At 48.3% G+C, this 13,562-nt stretch overlaps 1 long non-coding RNA gene across 35 annotated transcripts in view; it reads left to right on the forward strand.

Moving 5' to 3' along the window:
* Positions 1 to 13,562, forward strand: part of LOC129489752 (uncharacterized) — a 74,123-nt gene that overhangs the window by 52,209 nt on the left and 8,352 nt on the right. For 26 of the 35 annotated variants that reach the window (XR_010122606.1, XR_010122588.1, XR_010122593.1 and 23 more), the window contains 2 exons: positions 6,118 to 6,307; positions 8,174 to 9,942. This is a non-coding gene — a long non-coding RNA (uncharacterized lncRNA). Of the gene's footprint in view, positions 1 to 6,117; positions 9,943 to 10,377; positions 10,719 to 13,562 lie in introns of those variants that run through there. The other 9 variants (XR_010122585.1, XR_010122590.1, XR_010122579.1 and 6 more) reach the window with 5 other exon arrangements.

Consider the following 13,562-nt stretch of genomic DNA (forward strand, 5'->3'; position numbering starts at 1 on the left):
TGGGAGGATTGCTTAAACTTAGGAGTTTGAGACCAGCCTGGGCAACATGGTGAAACCCTGTCTCTAAAAAATTTTTAAAAAGCTAGTCACGGTGGCTCAAGCCTGTAATCCCAGCACTTTGGGAGGCCAAGGTGGGCAAATCACGAGGTCAGGAGTTCGGGACTGGTCTGGCCAACATGGTGAAACCCCGTCTCTAATAAAAATGCAAAAATTAGCCAGGCGTGGTGGCACGCACCTATAATCCTAGCTTCTCAGGAAGCTGAAGCAGGAGAATCGCTTGAACCTAGGAGGTGGAGGTTGCAGTTAGCTGAGATCACACCACTGCACTTTAGCCTGGGTGACAGAACTAGACTCTGTCTCAATAAATAAATAAATTAACCGAGTGCGGTGATGTGCACCTGTGGTTCCAGTTACTACAGAACTAGACTCCGTCTAAATAAATAAATAAATAACTGAGCGCGGTGGCATGCGCCTATGGTTCCAGTTACTAGGGAAGCTGAGGTGGGAGGATGTTTTGATCTGGGGACTGGGGAGGCTTAGGTTGTAGTGAGGTAAGATTGTGCCATTGCATTCTAGCCTGGATAAAAGAGCCAGACACTTTCTCAAAAAAAAAAAAAAAAAAAGCCCGGGGCAGGGTAAGTGGGGAGAGGTGCAGAGCTCCCATGAACTTTGTTGAACATGCTACCCTCCCAGAATCTCCTGTGTTCAGCAACCCAGAAGCTCTGCAATCCCTGTTGTTCAGGGTGTTTATGGAGGCTTTATTATGCAAGCACGATTGATAAAATCCTTGGCCACTGTTGATTAAGTCAGTGTCCAGCCTGTCTTGCCTCCTGGAGTTAAGCGGGTGAGGCTGAAAGTTCCAAGCCTCTAATCATGTGGTTGCTTTTTCTGGCAATCAGCCCTCTTCCTGAAGAAATCTAGGAGCTTGCAGCCACTAATCTCTCAACAGTACCCCCAAATGCATTCTTATCATGCTGGAGATACCAAAGGTCTTAAAGGCTCTTGTGTTAGAAACCTGGGACAAAGACCAAATATTAAAAGATGCTCCTGTCACCTCTAAGACTGAGGTCTTTATAAGAGCTTTAGAAGCTCTGTGCCAGGAACCAGGGACAGAGACCAAATATATTTTTCTTTTCTTTTTTTGAGACAAAATCTCCCCGTGTCATCCAGGCTGGAGTGCAGTGATGTGATCATAGCTCACTATAGCTTTGACCTCCTGAGCTCAAGCGATCCTCCCACCTCAGCTTCTCAAGTAGCTGGGACTACACATGCATGTCACCCATGCCCAGCTCATTTTTGTAGAGAAGAAATTTAGTTATGTTGCCCAGGCTGATCTCAAACTCCTGGGCTAAAGCGATCATCTCACCTCAGCCTCTCAAGTAGCTGGGACTACAGGCACACACCACCATGTCTGGCTAATATTTATTTTTATTTTTTTGTAGAGGTGGGGTCTCACTATGTTGTCCCAGCTAGTTTCAAACTCTGGGCCTCAAGTGTTCCTCCTGCTTTGACCTCCCAAAGTGTTGGGATTTTGGGTGGAAGCCACCATGCCTGGCAATTACAAGGATTTTTTTTTTTTTTTTTGGTTTTTTTTTTTTCTTTGGTTTTTTTTTGAGACGGAGTTTTGCTCTTATTGCCCAGGCTGGAGTGCAATGGCGCGATCTCGGCTCACCGCAACCTCTGTCTCCTGGGTTCAAGCAGTTCTCCTGCCTCAGCCTCCAGAGTAGCTGGGAATACAGGCATGCACCACTATGCCCGGCTAATTTTTGTATTTTTAGTAGAGACGGGTTGCTCCCTGTTGTTCAGGCTGGTCTCGAACTCTTGACCTCAGGTGAATCACAAGGATCTTTATAAAAGAAAGAGGGTAGGAGAGTCAGAACTGGAGCAGGAGATGTAGTGATGGAAGCCGAGGTCAGAGAGGGAGATTTGAAGATGCTTCACTTCTAGCTTTGAAGATGGAGTAAGGGGCCGTGATCCAAGGAATGGGGGTGGCTTCTAGAAGCTGGAAAAGCCAAGAGAATATGTTAGAGCCTTCAAAAGGAATGCAGCCCTGCTGACACCTTGACTTTAGCTTTAATAGACCTAGTTGGGGCTTCAAGGCCCCCAGAATTGTAAGATGGTTTATTTGTGGTGTTTTTAGCCACTAAATGTAGGAAAGTTCGTTGCAGCCACAAGAAGAAATGAACATAAAGCCAGGCATGGTGGCTCATGCTGGTAATCCCAGCACTTTAGGAATCCAGGCAGGAGGATCACTTGAGGCCAGGAGTTCAAGACTAGCCTGAGCAACATAGTGAGACCCCGTCTCTACAGAAAATTTAAAAAATGGCTGGGCGCGGTGGCTTGCGCCTGTAATTTCAGCACTTTGGGAGGCTGAGGCAGGCAGATCACCTGAGGTCAGGAGTTCGAGAACAGCCTGGCCAACATGGCAAAACCCCATATCTACTGAAAATACAAAAGTTAGCCGGGTATGGTGGCACGCGCCTGTAATCCCAGTTACTGGGAAGGCTGAGGCAGTAGACACCCTTGAAAATGGGAGGTGGAGGTTGTAGTGAGCCAGGATCGCACCATTGCACTCCAGCCTGGGTGAGAAGAGTGAAACTCCATCTTAAAATAAGATAAAATAAAATAAAATAATAAAAGAAATCAGCCAGGCATGATGACATGCACCTGTAGTTCCAGCTACTAGGGAGGCTGAGGTGGGAGGATTGCTTGAGCCTGGGAATTGGAGGTTGCAGTGAGCTGTGATTGCACCACTGTGCTCCAGCCTTGGTGGCAGAGTGAGATCTTGTCTCCACAAAAAAAAAAAAAAAAAAAAGAATAAATGAGCATGGTGGACAAGGGGACAGATGGCAATGTTAAATAGAATAGTCAGGGGTGGCCTCCTAAGTAAAAATTGAGCAAAGACTTGAAGGAGGGGAAGGAGTTGGCCAAGGTGCTGTGGGAAGAACATTGTAGGCAGAAACAACAGAATAAGGTGTCTGAGGTGTGTCTGAGGCTCTGGAAGGAGGCTAGTGGAGCAGAAGGTGAGAGGGAGAAAATTAGGGCAGCAGGCCAGAGATTTGCTGGGCAGGGATCAGTACAGACTGTGTAAGCCCTGGGAGGTTATTGCTGGGCTAGATGGGAAATTCAGGAGGGTTCTGAGCAGGGAGGCGACATGATCTGTCTGCCGATTTAAAAGCATTCTCTGGCGGCTGCATTGAGAAAGACTGTGGGAAGATTTGGGTAGAAGCATGGGGGCCAAGCTGTGGCAACATCCAGGCGGGAGATGATAGTGGTCCTGACCAGGGTCGTGGTGGTGAGAGATGGTCAGAGGAGAGAAGTAGGGGAGGAGGCCAGGGAGTTGCTGGGTGGGGATCTTCAGCACATGTTGAAGACAATCAACAGGATTTCCTGACAGACTGGATGTGGGGTGTGAGAGAAGGCAGGAGTCAAGGTTGTATTAGATTCTTACTGAATTATTAAGTAATTTTAAAAAACACTACTGCCTTTCCCAGTCCTATTAAGTATGGGATAGTAGATTAAAGAAATCTCTTCAGGCTCAGTGCAGTGGCTCATGCCTGTAGTCCCAGCTGTTTGGGAGGCAGAGATGGGAGTATCTTTTAAGGGCAGTAGTTCGAGACCAGCCTGGGCAACATAGCAAGACCTCCTCTCAATAAAAATATTTTTCAAAATTTAATAAAATGAAATGTAGCTAGGCATGGTGATATGTACTTGTAGTCCCAGCTACTCAGGAGGCTGAGATGGATAGATTTCTTGAGGTCAGGTGTTTGAGGCCAGCTTGGGCAACATAGCAAGACCCCTCACTCTACAAAAAATTTAAAAAATAGCCAAGCATGGTGGCACTCAACTGTGGTACCAGCCAGTGGGGAGCTGAGGCAGGAAGATGGCTTAAATTCAGAAGGTCAAGGCTTCAGTGAGCTATAAGTGCACAGCTGCTCTCCAGCCTGTGCGACAGAGCAGGACCCTGTCTCACAATACAAATAAAGTAATGAAATAATAAGTTAGAGCCTTTTGGCTCTGTAGCCCTTGCAACCCTGGAGCTGTGCAGTGGGGTTTGCATTGCTGGGAATGAGGAGACCCCTCCCCAGTATTGTTGCCTGACTAATCAGTGTTTTAAAAAATATATGAATCTGTTGGGAGGCCGAGGCGGGCGGGTCACAAGGTCAGGAGATCTAGACCATCCTGGCTAACATGGTGAAACCCTGTCTCTACTAAAAATACAAAAAAATTAGCCAGGCGTGGCAGTGGGCACCTGTAGTCCCAGCTGCTGGGGAGGCTGAGGCAGGAGAATGGCGTGAACTGGGAGACGGAGCTTGCAGTGAGCCAAGATTGTGCCACTGCACTCCAGCCTGGGGGACAGAGCGAGACTCCGTCTCCAAAAAAAAAAAAAAAAAATATCTATCTATCTATCTATCTATCTATCTATCTATATATAGATAGATAGATATAAAAATATATATAAATATATTTATATATAAATATATGTACACACATATATTTATATATATGTACATATATATTATTATAACATTAGCATGGGCGCAATGGCTCACGCCTGTAATCCCAGCACTTTGGGAGACCGAGGTGATCACCTGAGGTCAGGATTTTGAGACCAGCCTGGCCAACGTGGCGAAACCACATCTCTACTAAAAAAACGGAAAAATTAGCCAGGCATGGTGTTGGGCGCCTGTAATCCCAGCTACTTGGGAAGCTGAGCCAGGAGAATTGCTTGAACCCAGGTGGCGGAGGTTGCAGTGAGTCAAGATGGTGCCACTTCACTCCAGCGTGGGTGAGTCAGGCTGTTTCTTAAAAAAAAAAAAAAAAGTATTACTTATGTCAACTTGTAATGGTTTTATTATTCATGTGTAATGAATATATATTTAAAAAATTTGTCCTGTATTATATCAACATGAAATGGTTTTATTATTAATATGTCATGAATATTTTAAAATTTTTGTCTTATTTTCTAATTTTAATATAATTATTTATATAAAGAAAAAGTCTTAAGAGATCTTCAATAGAGTTAAAAAATGTAAAGGGATGCTAGACCCAAAAAGACTTGAGAACATGTAGTTTAGACATATTGAGAGTAAGCCACATACAACTTGCTACTTTACCTATTTTCTTTCTTTCTTTCTTTCTTTCTTTCTTTCTTTCTTTCTTTCTTTCTTTCTTTCTTTCTTTTTCTTTCTCTCTCTCTCTTTCTTTACTTTCTTTCGTTCATTCGTTCATTTTGTTTTGTTTTAGGAGATGGGGTCTCCTCTGCAACACAGGCTGGAGTACAGTGGTGCAGTCACACTCACCGTAGCCTTGAACTCCTAGGCTAAGGCTCCTCCTGCCTCAGCCTCCTTAGTAGCTGGGACTGTAGTTATACACGATGACACGTGGCTATTCTTTAAATTGCTTTGTAGACATGGGGTCTCACTTTGTTGGCCAGGCTGGTGTCAAACTCCTGGCCTCAAGTGACCCTTCCGCCCCTGCCTCCCATCCTAGAGGTGTGAGCCACCACAGCAAGCACTTGTTTGATTTTCTAAAAATAAATTTCCAAATTAAGGCTGTGGGATGATGGCGGGAAGATAAAAGTAGAAAAACAGAAGAATAAGTTCTAATGACTTAGACATATTCTTTTGACAGCAAGAAGAACTTTTAGTAAATACATTCCTTACAAACAAGCAGAAGGCAAATAAACAATGTTGTACAGGAACTTCAACACACACTGTACAATATTCCCACTTTGCTGATGTCAGTTATGGAAATTCTTCGTGGTTTACTTGACTGTCACTATCAGTATTTAGCATCTCTCATCATTTTTGTCAACTTCCTCATCTGCTAACTTCTCTCCAAGGTATGTCATATTATTGTGACATACTCCTGCTGCACGAACATGGCCAGTGTCATCCTATTTAACACGTAGAATCCTTCCCTAATTTGGTTTTTTACCCTCTGTCTCTTTGTTTTGCATTTTTCTTACCTTTATTGTCAGAAACTCCAGAAAGTCAATCGCAGTAATTTATCACCAATTGCTTCATTAATTTATACTTTGCTTATATGGAATTTTGCCCAACAGACGTCATTACAATTTCTAACCTTTTTTCTTTTCTTTTTTTTCTGAGACAGGGTCTTGCTCTGTTGTCCAGGCTGGAGTGTGATAGTGCTATCACAGCTGACTGCATCCTCGACCTCTCAGGCTCAAGCAGTCCTCCCACCTCAGCCTCCCAGGTGGCTGAGACTGTATGTGCTTGCCACAATGCCCAACTAATATTTGGACTTTTCCTATACATGGGTTCCAAAGGGCTGACTGCGAAACGTGAGTATGCATGGATTTTGGTATATGCAGAGATGGGGGGCTGGAACGAATCCTCTCTGTATACCGAGGGATGACCGTATATGTTTTTACAGTTATGCTGTAGGACACATACTCTTCCATAGCCTTGAAAATGATAATTTTTAATGACAAATAATTTTGAATTTAGTGGTATAATATAAAAGTAGCAGCTGATCAGGTGTGGTGGCTCACACTGGTAATCACAACACTTTGGGAGGCTGAAGCAGGAGGATGGCTCGAGGCCAAGAGTTTGAGACAGGCCTCAGAAATCAAGGGAGTCACCATCCCTACAGAAATTTACATGAATTAGCCTAGTGTGATGGCATGTTCCTGTAGTCCCAGCTACTTGGGAGGCTGAGGTGGGAGGATCACTTGAGCCCAGGGAGGCTTAGACTGCAGTGAGTCATGATCAGGCCTCTGCACTCCAGCCTGAGTGACAGAGTGACCCTGTCTCAAAACAACGAAAAAGTAGCAGCTAACATTAACTGACCTTCTACCAGGTGCCTATAAATACCATAGATAGTTTAATTTCTTATAACTGTTTCTTATTTCGCTTAACCACTCTGTCTTCAGTTACTCCCAGATTTTCAGTGTTTGTGCAGATGACTTTTTGTTTAGGTTCAGTTGTCTTCCAAGGTATTTCCAGAAGAAAGATTACTGTGAGTCATGGTGAATGGACATTCTCATTGTCCTTGATGTAAATTGACAAGGTTTTGGGTGCCTCCCAGGTATAATCCCAGCACTTTGGTAGGCCAAGGCAGGAGGATTGCTTGACCCCAGGACTTGGAGGAGACAGTATGGTGAGACAGTGTCTCTATTATTAAAAAAAATTGCCAGTCAGGTGTGGGTGGCTCACGCCTGTAATCCCAACACTTTGGGAGGCTGAGGTGGGTGGATCACCTGAGTTCTGGAGTGCGATACCACCCTGACTAACATGGAGAAACCCCGTCTCTACTAAAAATACAAAATTAGCTGGGTGTGGTGGCACACGCATGTGATCCCAGCTATTCAGAGGCTGAGGCAGGAGAATTGCTTGAACCCGGGAGGTGGAGGTTGCAGTGAGCCGAGATCACACCATTGCACTCCAGCCTGGGCAATGAGAGTGAAACTCCATCTCACAAAAAATAAATAAATAAAAAATTGGAAGCTTTACCCTGAAAGGCTTATATACAATTTAGACACCCCTCATTATATAAGAAAGTGCCTATTTCACTGCATCTTTGCCAGCACAGGGTATTATAATTTAATGTTATTTTTTGTTTTATGATTTTAAATGGATAAAAGCCCTCATATAATTTGTCACATTTCAACATCTTTTGTTATACCTTATTAACCCTATTTCTTTTCTGTCTGTAAATAGTTGTTGTTGTTTTGTTCTTTGAGACAGGGTCTTGCTCTGTCACCCAGGCTTGACTGTAGTGTCATAATCATGACTCACTGCAGCCGTGACCTCACAGGCTCAAACTACCCTCCCACTTCAGCTTCCCAAGTAGCTGGGATTATGAGTATGCACCACCACACCCAGCTAATTTTTTTCTTTTTTTGGATAGAGACAGGGTCTCACTGTGTTGCCCAGGCCGGTCTAGCTCCTGGCCTCAAGCAATCCTCCTGTGTCGGCTTCTTAAATTGCTGGCATGAGCCACCATGCCTGATTTTGGCTAGTCCTGTATTCTCTAGAATTCTCTTTACTTTGTGCTAGCCATCGGCTTCTTAAATTGCTGGCATGAGCCACCATGCCTGATTTTGGCTAGTCCTGTATTCTCTAGAATTCTCTTTACTTTGTGCTAGCCAATCTCTCATTATGCTGTTCCCCTGTTATAATGAATAATTCTCTGTATTAAATTTTAGGACTTTGGACTTTTGAGTGGTTTATGTCTCCTGATTGGACCCTGACTAATGCAGAGTTGATGCTAGGAAGGGTCCCAGGAGACAGACCCACACAGATGGGATTTGGGCATTGGTTTGGTTATCCAAGGGGCCCTGCTGAGCTCCTTGCCAGTGGGACGTGGGATGCTGTTGATATCCAGGAAGTGACCTCACAATGACTCAAGCTACCACTTACTGTTGATTGTGATGAAATGTCAGCTTTGACACATGCCTTGGGAGCTAAGTGGCTGCTGCACTTGACCACTATGAAGACTGGTGTGGGAAGGGTCCTTCTGGATGTACTTGAGCAGGGTCCCCAATGCCGGAGCCATGACGACGGCCTCTCCCGGCCCAGCTGTGGCTTCATGTCAGCCTCCCCAGGCCACGTTTCCGCTTGCCTTGCAGCAGCCTCGGCAAGCGCAGCTCCTCCCTGCCGAGAGCCTCTTAAAGAGGCTTATCTCGTGCCTCGCCGCGGCCTCCCCAGGCCACGCTCCCGCCTTTCGGCAGCCTCCGCAGGCCCAGCTCCTGCGTCCCGATGGCCTTTTTAGGCCCGGCTTGTTCTTCGTCGAGGCCTCTTGAGGCCTAGCTTTTTCATTCTGGCGGCATCTCCAGGCCCAGAACTTCCTCAAGTCGGCCTCCCCCGGCTCAGTTGCTGCCTCCCGGCCGCCTCACTGGGCCCAGCTCTTTCCTCACGGCTGTGCCTGCAGGCCCAGCTCCTGCCTCCGAACAGCCTCCTTTGACTCAGCTCCTGCCCAGCTCCCGGCGGCTTTAGGCCCAAAGCCTGCTCCAGTCCAGCTCTACAGGCCCACCTCTGCCCTCGCAGCGGCCTTCCCAGGCCCAGCTCTTGCCTCACGGCGGCCTTCCCCAGCCGCGTTCCTGCCAGCATCCCAGCGGCCTCAACAAGCCCAGCGCCTGCCTCACACTGGGCTCTCGAGGCCCAGCTGATGCCTCACGATGGCCTCTCCAGGCCCAGCTCCCATCTGCCTTGACGGCGTCTCCTGTCCCAAGGCTTTCTCAAGTGGGCCCTCCCCCCGCCGATGGCCTGTGCGGGCCCAAAGCATCCTGAAGTCGGCCTCGCCAGGCCCAGCTCCCGCCCGTCTCGATGGCGTGTCCTGGCCCAAGGCTTTCTCAAGTGGGCCCCTCCGGGGCGTACCTCCTGCCCCCCCCCGCCGCTGATGGTCTGTGCGGTCACAAAGCGTCCTGAAGTCGGCCTCGCCAGGCCAAGCTCCTGCCTGTCGTAGGTTCCTAGCGGCACGGCCTGTGCCTCCTCACAGTGGACCCCTGCCAGGCCCAGCTCTTGCTTCAGCATGGCCGCCTCAGGCCAAGCTCGTGCCCTGCCTGTTGGCAGCCGCCACGGGCCCAGCTCTTGCCTTTCGCCATCCTCTCCAGGCCCAGAACTGTTTCCAGCCGGCCTCTGCAGGCCCAGCTCTCCCTCCCGTCTGCGCCTGCTGAGCCAGCTCCTGCCTCACAACTGCCACGTTCGGCCCAGCTCCTGCCCAGCTCCTGGCATCCTTTGTAGGCCCCAGGCTTCTCTAAGTCAGGCCTTCCAGTCCCCGCCTTCGGCTCCCCGGTGGCCTGGAGAGGCCCAGCTCCTGCCTGACAGCGACCTCTCCGTGGATGCCGGTTATGCCAGCTACTCGGGAGGCTGAGGCAGAATTTCTTGATCCCGGGAGGCGGAGTGTACAAAGTTAATTTTTCCTCTTCAAAGTTTCCCTTCTTGTTAAAGAATAAATTAGAAGTGTTAGAAATAATTTCTTTTAAAGACTAGCTTCCTTGAAACCTCCTTGCTTTGTCCTAATAACTTTGTTAAGCCCTATCCTGTGTAGCTGTTAGATATAAGAGAGTAAGTACATTCTACGTCCTTGTACTTTAACCAACATATTTGTACTACACATGCTCACAGGCACATAGTACATTCTATGTTCTTGTACTTTAACCAGGATATCTGTGCTGGCTGTGCTCACAGGCATGTCTTGGCTTGCAGCCTTCCTTATTTGGGAATGTTATTTTCTTTTTTTTTTTGACCGTGTCTCACTCTTGCCCAGGCTGGAGTGCCATAGCACAATCTCAGCTCCCTGCAACCTCTGCCTCCCAGGTTGAAGCAATTCTCCTGCCTCAGCCTCCCAAGTAGCTGGGAGTACAGGCGTGTGCCACCATGCCCAGCTAATTTTTTGTATTTTTTTTAGTAGAGACGGGGTTTCATCGTGTTATCCAGGATGGTCTCGATGTCCTGACCTTGTGATCCACCCACCTCGGCCTCCCAAAGTGCGGGGATTCATTGGCCACCATGTCCAGCAGGAAATGTTATTACTTTTCTACGTGTTTTCATAAGCAACTTCCTCTTTATTCTCCATTACTTCTACCTATTTAGAAGAGTTTTAAGTTGTTAGCCAATCAGGTTTAGTTTAAATTGTAATTTCTAGCTCCAGCCAAGGGAGACAAGACACAGTAGCAAGAACAAGCTGCATAAAGGATAAAAATTGCTTCCCTCTTTTCTGCAGAAAGTAAAATTACCTTACTGAGGAAACTTCTTTGTCTAAATGCTGATTTTTCCTTGCAGTACTGGGAAACAAGCATTTTGTTTCTGAATAAACATTTTACTCATAACAGAGGTTGCAGTGAGCCGAGATCGTGCCACTGCGCTCCAGCCTGGGCGACAGAGCGAGACTCTGTCTCAACAAAACAAAAAACAAAGACTGGTTCTTGGCTTCCCGTGGCAAAGGCCTCGGCCACCTGATTTTGGTCATTAACACCATACATGCAGCCACTGGTCTTTTTTTCCTCACAGAGGAGGACAGGAGTTCTGTGTGAGGAGGTGGCCAGAAGGATGGGAGGACGGATAATTGGAGCTTGGAAGCAGAGGTGTGGTGGGTTTCATCCACACTGACAACTGCCTGATGGAGTTCTGGGTGGCAGAAATGGGGCTGGGTGATGCTGTTTTTCCTCCATGTTCCTATCATCCCCCCTCCTACTCACCGCCACCCCGTCTCTGGTCTTTAGCATCCGAGTGGTCCCTGCCTTCACGTCGCCCCTACTTCGTATGCACCTGCAGCTCAGGCATTGCTGGGAAGCTGACTAGAAAATGCAGAATCTGGGCCGGGTGCGGTGGCTCACGCCTGTAATCCCAGCACTTTGGGAGGGCGAGGCGGGCAGATTACTTGAGGTTAGGAGTTTGAGACCAGCTTGGCCAACGTGGAGAAATCCCATCTCTACTAAAAATACAAAAATCAGCTGGCTGTGGTGGTGGTGCACATGTAGTCCCAGCTACTCGGGAGGCTGAGGCAGGAGAATTGCTTGAACCTGGGCCACAGCGGTTGCAGTGAGCTGAGATCACACCACTGCACTCCAGCTTGGGCAACAGAGCAAGACTCTGTCTCAAAAAAAAAAAAAATTAATTAATTTAAAAAAGCAGAATCTGGGCCCAGCAGCAGGCTCCAGGGTCAATGAGACCCCCCCCTACCAACCTGCCCTTAGTGGAGTGTGAGCAGCCTTGGCCACCATGTCACCATCCTGCTCAGCTCCTGGGACGCCCTGTTCCTGCCACCCACAAGCTCTTCAGCCTGTCTGCTCTGGCAGCTGCCTATGACGCCCATCCCACCCTCCCTGCTGGTTGAAATCCTGCCCAGCCTGCAGAGCCAGAGCGTATGCCATCTCTTCCTCCTCCTTTTCACTCCTGTTAGAGATCTTGATAGGGGCAGTCCTCCTTGACGCTCTGCCAAGACATGAAGTAACCTTGCCCTCTTCTAGAGTCCCATGGTACTTCCTCTGCATTTGTCTTGTGGATTCTCAGTACCTGACTCGTCCGTAAGCCCTGGAAGGCAGGAGCTAGGGGGTGAACAGCCCAGGGACGGCCAGTATCTCCAGGCCCCTTCATCATCATCTGAAAGAATCTAGGATATTCTACGTTCCAGGTCCTCCCTTTAGGATGCTAGAGCTGAATTTCTGAGATGGAGCCAGAAATGGGCCTTTTTTTTTTTTGAGACAGGTCTCGCTCTGTCTCCCAGGCTGGAGTGCAGTGGCACAGTCACAGCTCACAGCAACCTTGAGCTCCTGGGTTCAAGCAGTCCTCCCACCTTAGTGGGAGTATCCTGAGTGAACTCTCTAGGAGGTTCTTAAGGGGTAGCCCCTGATTTATGGAGAGAGGCAGTGACCACCCTCAACCAAGACACAGCCCGACTTAGCTTGAGTCCCAGGTCCTGTCAGGGCTGTTGCAAGGATCCCATAAAATGGCAAATGCACCCCAAATACAGCCAGCATAGTGCTCTGCATATAGAACCACCAGGAGGAAACAACGCTAAAGTACCACGCTTCAGAGTTCTGCTCTCTACAGCAGTGAAAAACGAAAACACCGAGTTATCCACCCTCAAGGTTATCCAGCTGTGAAAAGAATGGCAGGGCACAGTGGCTCATGCCTGTATCCCAGCACTTTGGGAGGCTGAGGTGGGAGGATTGATTGAGGCCAGGAGGACCAGCCTGGGCAACAGAGAAAGTCCCCCCGCCCCGATCTTTTTTTTTTTTTTTTTTTTTTGAGACGGAGTCTGGCTCTGTCGTCCAGGCTCACTGCAAGCACTGCCTCCCAGGTTCACGCCATTCTCCTGCCTCAGCCTCCCGAGGAGCTGGGACTACAGGCACCCGCCACCACACCTGGCTAATTTTTTGTATTTTTAGTAGAGACGGGGTTTCACCGTGTTAGCCAGGATGGTCTCAATCTCCTGACCTCGTGATCCATCTGCCTCGGCCTCCCAAAGTGCTGGGATTACAGGTGTGAGCCACCGCGCCCGGCCACCCCCGCCCTGATCTCTACAAAAAATTACAAAATTAGCCGGGTGTGGTGGCAGGCACCCAGGGTCCCGGCTACTGGGGAGGCTGAGGTGGGAGGATCGCTTGAGCCCAGGGGTTGGAGACTGCAGTGAGCCATGATCACACCACTGCACTCCAGCCTAGGCGAAAGAGACCCTGTCTCTAAAGAAAAATTTAAAAAACTGACAAGGGCAAATACACAGTGAAAGAAGTGGGAGGCAGCTTATCTCCATAAATGGCCACAGAGTCGGGTCTCCTGCAGCCACACCCTTGTGTGGTTCCTGCCCACGTCAGTGGGGGCCTTGTAACTTACTTACCTAGAGAATGCAGTGCAAGCGAAGCTGGGCCAGTTCTCAGCCCAAGCCTTAGAGCCTGGCAGCTTTTGCTTTTGCTTGTGGGAACTGAGTCATTCAACGAACCTGTGGACCTTGCTGTAGAGGCCTTGCGAAGAATGAGAGGCCCAAGACCTCGGGGAAAAGGCCAGCTGTCTGGGCATCTCCCAAACAAACACCAGCCTCGCATGCTCCAGCCCAGTCAAGCCTCCAGTGACTGCAGTGGGAGTTGCGGGCAT

This window comes from Symphalangus syndactylus, chromosome 9 (genome assembly GCF_028878055.3).
Source record: "Symphalangus syndactylus isolate Jambi chromosome 9, NHGRI_mSymSyn1-v2.1_pri, whole genome shotgun sequence".
NCBI lineage: Eukaryota > Metazoa > Chordata > Mammalia > Primates > Hylobatidae > Symphalangus > Symphalangus syndactylus.